Consider the following 7,936-nt stretch of genomic DNA (forward strand, 5'->3'; position numbering starts at 1 on the left):
GTCCCGAGTTCAATTCCCAGCACCTACATGGTGGCTCACAACCATCTAGAAATGTAGGTCTATGGGATATGATGCCCTCTTTTGGTGTGTTGGATGTATGTGAAGACAAAACATCCATAAAATAAATAGATCTTTAAAAAAATCCATCTGAGATTTCAAGTATCAGTTCCTTGGTGGTCAGTTTCAGATGTCCATTAGATGAGGTCATGGTTTCTTTAAAGTTTGTGTTTGCTGGCATGTCCAATGACATCTGCGTGTCGAAGAGTTGATATTTATTTCTCTTCTTTGTCACCTGACTCCAGGTCTATCCTTCTAGGGATAGAAGGCTTTTTCTTTGAGGCCGTGGTCACTGCTGCGGCCTCAGCAGTAGATGGCGCTCTAGTTCGAGGTTGGACGCCAATCCGTTGTTGCTGCACTGCCCTTGTCTTCACACTAGAGGGCCTACCAAGCCCTGTCACTTTCAAATCAGTAGTTGGCATTGCTGTACAAGAGGGTGTGCCTTTGAAGTACAGTCCATTCTCACAGGTCTCTACTTGGGACCAGCAGAGGTGCAGAAGCCTCAGAGTTCCTGACCCTAGAACTGGTTTCACCATGAGAGCATCACGTTCCCTGGACCTGCCCTTACCATTGCTTGTGAACTGCCCAGTATGGATGCTAGGAACTGAATTTTGTGTGATCTCTGAATGAGCACTTTTACCTGCAGAGCCATCTCTCCACCCCTCCCCCCACTTTGTCATTTTCAGTGTACAAGTGTTGGGTTTCGTTTGTCAATTTCAGGTATTTTGTTATCTTTACATCATTTTTAACAAAATTGTTTCTCTTCATTTCATTTTCAGGTCATTCATAGCTAGCCCATAAAATATAATAGAGTTATGTGTTTCTACAACGTAGCTTAACAATCTGCCTTTTTGTTCCTTGTTATCGATGATGTCGGATCTTCAGGATTTTTCTCTTCAGAGTGCAGCTGCTCAGTGTGTCGTAATTTGGGTTTTAGTTTGAAATAATTTTTTTTCTTCTTTGTTGCCTGGCTTCCCGAAGATCGTGCTGTATGTCTCTGAGCACAGAAATTATTTAGTGCTGTCAATCGGCGCCAAAACCCTGAAGCTGTGGGCTTGTATTCAGTTAGGGAAATGTATTCGTAATTTGAGAAGCTGCCAAGCCCAAAGTGACTTCTCTCTCTCTCTCTCTCTCTCTCTCTCTCTCTCTCTCTCTCAATGTGTTTCATTTTAATTATAAACATTACTATGAAAGAAAACTGTCCAGGTTACCACTAGACAGAGACTTTCTGGGGGGAAGGGCAAAGACTTTTTCAACCCTCCCCCACTCTAGCTCCAAATCCACCCCCATTGCCTTGATTCCTGCAGGTTTTCAAGGTCAGGGCCACAGTGGAAAGGCCAAGGTAAAGGTCCAGGGTACCCCCAGAGGAAACACAAGGGAATGCCACAGCACCCGGCACCCAGGCTCCACCCAGAGGCCAGTGTGCTTGTGTTTGTTTGTTGTTTGTTTTCGTATAAGGAGCTATATGGCTCTCAATTCCCCAAACCCTAAAAATGACAGCTTTGACAATATCACTGAGTTGTGGCTTTCTGGAAAAGTGTTGATGCCCACAGGTAGAAGAGGGCCTGGCCACTTTTCTTCTCCATTTCCTGTGTCTAGGCATGGCTGATTCCACAGCAGCCCCAGCAGGGTGGTCGTGGCTGGTCCCTGCATCACGGATGGGAAAGCTGGGGTCTGCGGAATGAGCCGCCATGCTTTAGGGTGCTCCCTGACTCAAATGTAGCGGCTGACTAACCGTAGGAGTCCACCTAAGCAGCATGCCACGTTCCTGCCTCCCCACATCTGGCCTGGTGTTCAAGGGTCAGCTGCCTCCGGTAGCATCGTTTCCCTCATAGAGTGGTTAGGTAGGCTGCTTCTTGTCTTCTGTCACTCGGTACAAAACACCAGTCCTCATGCTTCCTGCAGAAGTGGCAGTTGTAACTGTCACTCAAACGACTGGCAATTTATAAGGCCTAAAAAGAGTTTGAAATCCAGTATTCACTGTTTTTATTTATTTATTGGTTTTTCCGAGACAGGGTTTCTGTGTGTAGCCCTGGCTGTCCTGGAACTCACTCTGTAGACCAGGCTGGCCTCGAACTCAGGAATCTGCCTGCCTCTGCCTCCCAAGTGCTGGGATTACAGGCGTGTGCTGCCGCCGCCACCACCACCATCACCACCAGGCTCACTGTTGTTTTAAAGATAATTCTGTTCATTCCCCTGACTGGACCAGCCTCCAGATTCCAGGAAGTAGCCAGAAGCAAGAGTCAAGGGAGACTGCAGTGCATGCGTGTGTGTGTGTGTGTGTGTGTGTGTGTGTGTGTGTATGTGTATATGTGTGTGTGTGTGTGTATGTGCGTGCACGCGCGCACATGCACACACAAGTCAAAGATCAAAGGACAACTTTGTAGGAGCCAATTGCCTTTCCTCCATGTGGGACCAAGGAACTGAAGACTGAGTTCATCTGGTGCACTTCGCAGTGAGATTTTAATGAGATCACCATGCAGTGTGTTGCCACCCGTGTGTTCACTGTCTCCTTCTGAGTCTAAGCATTGACATCAACTGGCTTCCCTCTAATCCTCTAACTGGACAGGGACAATGAAGTCCATCAAAGCTGGCCAGATACAATATCAAACACAAATAGAGCTCCTGGGTGTAGAGCTCCAGGTCCCATGCCCGGCAGATGACAAACACGAGACAGGCTCCGAGGCTTTTTAGGCGCACTTTTTGTTTTGTTTTGGTATTTTCTGTCTTACTTGTTTTCTCTCTCCCATTCTCCTTCCTTCCTTCCCTTCTTTTTCATTCTTCTTTGTTTGTTTGTTTGTTTGGTTGTTTTTTTGAGACAGGGTTTCTCAGTGTAGCCCTGGCTGTCTTGGAACTCATTCTATAGACGAGGCTGGCCTCGAACTCAGAAATTCTTGTTTGTAAGTTTTGGGTTTGTTTTTTGGTTTTGGGTTTTTTTCCCCCCCAGTGGGGTGGGTTTTGTTGTTGTCATTGTTGTTGTTCTAGTTTGTTTCTGAGACAGGGTTTCTCTGTGTGACCTGGCTGTCCTAGAACTCACTCTGTAGACTAGGTTGGCCTGGCAGAGATCCACCTGGCTCTGTCCCCATTCCCCAGCTGTGTGGGGGTTTTGTTTGCTTATTTTTTAATTTGTCTGTTTAGTTCTTTTTTTTTCTTTTTTAATTGTCATTTCGGTTTGGCTTTGGTTTTGCGAGAGAATGAACGAGTTGGGGCAGTGATGATCTGGGATGCATGGTGGAGAGAAAGAATACATGGCAGGGAGAAAAAGACACAAGAAACAGAAGGGCCAGCTGCAGCTGCGCCCGAGGCATCCAGGGCAGAGACGGCGGTGGAAGAAGGCCCGCCTCAGGGAGTCTGAGTCCCCGAGGCTTTTGCTGCTGGGCTCCACTGTAGTTTGTAGTGGACACATCAGGCTGTTTCATTTAACCGTGTCTCCAGTGTGACTATTCAAATAGCAGAGGCTGGAGAGCTAACAGCTATGCCTTTTAGACTCCTTACAGCTAAGCGTCCTGGTTTACCTTAATTCCCATTTGTGTGCAAGCCTGTGAAATGGGTGCAGGCTTGGTCCCTAAGTCAAACTGCCGCCATCTGCGTGAGTTCAGCTGGGCCTGCCTACAAATTACCACAACTGCACGTGTTGACTGTTGACATCCCTTACAGGGGGAGGGCTAGGGAGGCTCAGGGCAGCCTCACTGGAGGCTGCGGCCACGCCTCTGGACTAGGTGCATCCAATGCTACCCTAAGTGTACGTGGCCTAAGGGAGGAGCTGCAAGTGTAGAGGGAGGGAAGAAGCAGGGAGGCCACTATCCGTGCTGGGTGTAGACATTCTATGGTGGCTGCTTTAAGGCCGTCCACCCCCTGCCTGTAACCCCAGTGTTCTGTAAGCAAGCCCAACACACATTGGTTCTCAGAGTTAACTTTGCTGGTATCATACCTCGAATTGTTGTTGGGCCTTTGGAAGGGACGGGTAGACATTGTCCCCTGGGGAGGACATTTTAACAATAGATGTGCATAAGAGAGGGGCTGTCCTTCTGCTCCTTGGAGTATTTTCTGATATCCCAAGTCTGGACCTTACTTCCCTAGATGTTGAGAAGAAATATCTGGAACACAGCTAGAAGCTGAACTGCATCTGTAATGCCCATTTGCAAGTTTTGTGGTGGTGACAGCAGAGATGGTTATGTGCTCTCTGTTCAGTAGGTGTGCTTCCTTGGAAGGTCGGTGTTATGAGAGCCAATCCTGAGGACCGAGTCCCAGGTCTAGTCCCTGGCACTTGTAATCGTTTTATAAATCCCTAATTTCCTGCATATCAATGTCTGCTGATACAGCATGAGTAATTTGGAGCCCTGTACCAACACATTGCATGTATGCCATTTGTTATAGTTCATATCATAAAAAATTGCACCTCTGTGTATTTAGTGTGTGAAATTAGTGACTTCCCGGGCATTTAGTCTTTGGCTGTCTCAAATATACTAGGTGTTATAGTTAACGTCCACCATCAACGTAATACAACCAGTGGTCATCCAGGAAGAGGGAACCTCAGAGTAAGGAATTGGCTCCATTAGACTGACTTGTAGCTTGTATCCTGGTCACTATTTTGTCAGCTTGTCACAAGCTAGAGTTATCTGGCAGGAGGAACCTCGGTTGAGAAATACCTTTATCACGGTGTCTATAGACAGGCCTGCAGGGCATTTTCTTGAGTAACTGATGTGGGAGGACCTAGTTCCCTGGGAGCACTGCCACCTTGAGCAGATTGTTCTGGGTGGCGTGAGAAAGCAATCACGGAACAAGTCCTACAGCGAAAGCCAATCAGCACCGTTCCTCCATGGCACAGCTTCTGTTCCTGCCTCTGGGTTCTCGCCTTGAATTTCTCCTGATGAAGAACTAAAAAGCCTTCAGGTGAAATAAACCCTTCCTCCCCAAGTTTTGGTTATAGTCTTTATCCCAGCAATAGAACTCTAACTAAGACAACATGTCCGCGGGACACTTGCTTGATTGCTACTTGACGTAGGAGAGTCCAGTCCACTGTGGGCGGTGCCTTCCCTAGGCAGGGCCGTATAAGGAAGGCAGCTGAACATGCCAGAGCGGGCGAGCCGATAGGCAGCATTTCTCTGCAGTCTCCGCTCTAGTTCCTGCCTGTGGGCCCCTGCCCTGACTTCCCTCAGTAATTGAATATGACCTGGGTGTCAGGAGATAAAGTAAACCATTCCTCCCCAAGTTGCGTTTTACCATGGTGTTAATCACAGCAAGAGAAAGCAAGCTGAAAGACTGGATAAGTGATATTAATGTTTATAGAACTGGCAAAAATTAGGCCAATCATTCACAAGTCCTGAGTGTAGGCCAGCTCTGCTGGGGTGACAAAGGACTCTTGCCTTTACCAGTTGAGTGGCATGGGCATAGACTATACAATGCATTTAAGAAGGAAGGATATTCAAGCACAGAACAGATGGTCCCAAGTATTTGCGGAGTGGCTCTGTGCGATGTCAGAAGTGTCTCAAGGAAGGCAGGCAGGAATGCAGGAGCAAAATCTTTTCAGTTATGTCCACTGAATCCTCGTACTGACATCTGATACCTGAATTTCTACGTTGATCTTACAAATCAGCAAACTGAGGTTCGAAGAGACTGTACAAGTCACACGTGGAAGTGTCTGTATCAGAGGTCATATGATTTCAAGGCTCCTGTATTCCAGCCTCTTGCCTACCTCCTTTCTGGAGCCCACCACTGCAGGCTTTGTCATTTCTGTCGAAGATGCAGTCCAAGCTCCGCTGCAGAGGAGAGGATGCTGAGCGACCCCCACGGTGTCCTAGCCGCAGCAGGTCACCAGCTTGCTGATCTGCCGGACTCACCCTGAGATTTCCCGAGTCTGGCTAGAATGTATAATTAGCGTGGCATTAATTATTGAAAGTCCTTCTCTGGCATTTTTTTTTAAAAAAAACCACATGCTTGGCATCCTTAGTCCATAATGTCTCTTTAGAAGTGAGGTTCTGACATCTAGATATTTTAGAAATAAAAATAGCACAGTTAAAACGATGCAGAACGCCAAGAAATTGCTGCACTTAGTTCCCATGGTAAAGTCAATTTGCCTCCAATTTCCTACCTTCGGAGGTCTGTGTGGAGCAAGGAAAGGGATGAACGCAAGAGATGAAATTCAACACAACCACGGGCTCTCAGCTCATCTTCATGCGACGTGTTGGGTGAGGCAGGATGGCGGGGGGGGGGGGGGGGGGGAGAAGGCCAATGACAAGACATTCTTCTACACTTACAATCTGATCAATTTTAAGATAAACTATCAATTTCATAGCTACTTTTCAGGCGAAGCAGTTTCATTCAATTTTTTTTTTTTTTACAATTGTTTAAACAAAAAAAAAGTATGTATTTTTGAAGCCAGACAACATAACATTTTTTTTTTAACCAGCTCTTCACAGTCTACTTGTGTTCAGGGTAGCTGGCTGTCTTAGTCAGGGTTTCTATTCCTGCACAAAACATCATGACCAAGAAGCAAGTTGGGGAGGAAAGGGTTTATTGAGCTTACACTTTCACGTTGCAGTTCATCACAAAAGGAAGTCAGGACTGGAACTCAAGCAGGTCAGGAAGCAGGAGCTGATGCAGAGGCCATGGAGGGATGTTCCTTACTGGGTTGCTTCCCCTGGCTTGCTCAGCCTGCTCTCTTATAGAACCCACGAATACCAGCCCAGGGATGGCACCACGCACAAGGGGCCTTCCCACCCTTGATCACTAATTGAGAAAATGCCCCACAGCTGGCTCTCATGGAGGCATTTCCCCAACCGAAGCTCCTTTCTCTGTGATAACTCCAGCCTGTGTCAAGTTGACACACAAAACCAGCCAGTACACTGGCCGTGTGCATTGCCCACAGTGAAGGAAAATGACTTAAGTTCCTAAAGTGAGAGTTGAGGACATGAGAAGACACAATGACATTGATAGCAGGTAACAAGAGGTATATTTGGTACAAACAAGCTCTCTGTATATGTATTTGTGTGTTTGTGTATGTGAATGTGTGTGTATTTGCATGTGTGAGTGTATGTGTGTGAGTCTGTGAATGTGTGTGTGTGTGTGTGTGTGTGTGTGTGTGAACCAAAGGTTGATGTCAGGTTTCTTACTTGGTCACTCCCCATTTTATTTTTTGAACATTGTTATTTTGTCTAGACTCCTTGGTTAGTCAACTCTCACCACCGTCCTGTCTTTACCTCCTAGAATTGAAAGTGTATGACCACGCCCAACTCTTATGTGGATACTGGGATATGAACGTAGATCCTCATGTTTGCACGGACGGCAAGCACTTGGGCTTCTGATCTGTCTTCTGAGGCCACATATTGGAGCTTGATCCTGTCCTGTGGGTCCTGGGTTCTTCCTGGGAAACAGATGGCTATCCTCAGTGGTTCGAATGTAGATAAGGTCAACTGACTTCTTTCAGTTTCCTCTAAAGTGAAATGAAGATCACATGACCTCTGGGTTTCTTCCAGCTCTGGGATGCCTAGGACCTCAAGCAGCGGAAGATTAGAAATGTCTGGACCCATTTACATTAAAACCTAAGTTAATGAGGCTGCAGAGGTGGCTCAGTAGATAAGAGCAAGGCCTGAGTTCAGTTCCAGCACCCATGTAAGGTAGCTCACAACCCCCGCTCCAGGGACTCCAATGACATCCTTTGGCCTTTATAGGCAGGGCATTACACAGGAGCCCAAACACAGATACACACACACACACACACACCACAATTTAAAAATTAAAACCCTTTTTAAAAAGAAAACTTAGTGCTGGGCAGTGGTGGCGCACGCCTTTAATCCCAGCACTTGGGAGGCAGAGTCAGGTGAATTTCTGAGTTTGAGGACAGCCTAGTCTACAAAGTGAGTTCCAGGACAGCCAGGGC

Source organism: Apodemus sylvaticus, chromosome 11, assembly GCF_947179515.1.
Source record: "Apodemus sylvaticus chromosome 11, mApoSyl1.1, whole genome shotgun sequence".
Taxonomy (NCBI): domain Eukaryota; kingdom Metazoa; phylum Chordata; class Mammalia; order Rodentia; family Muridae; genus Apodemus; species Apodemus sylvaticus.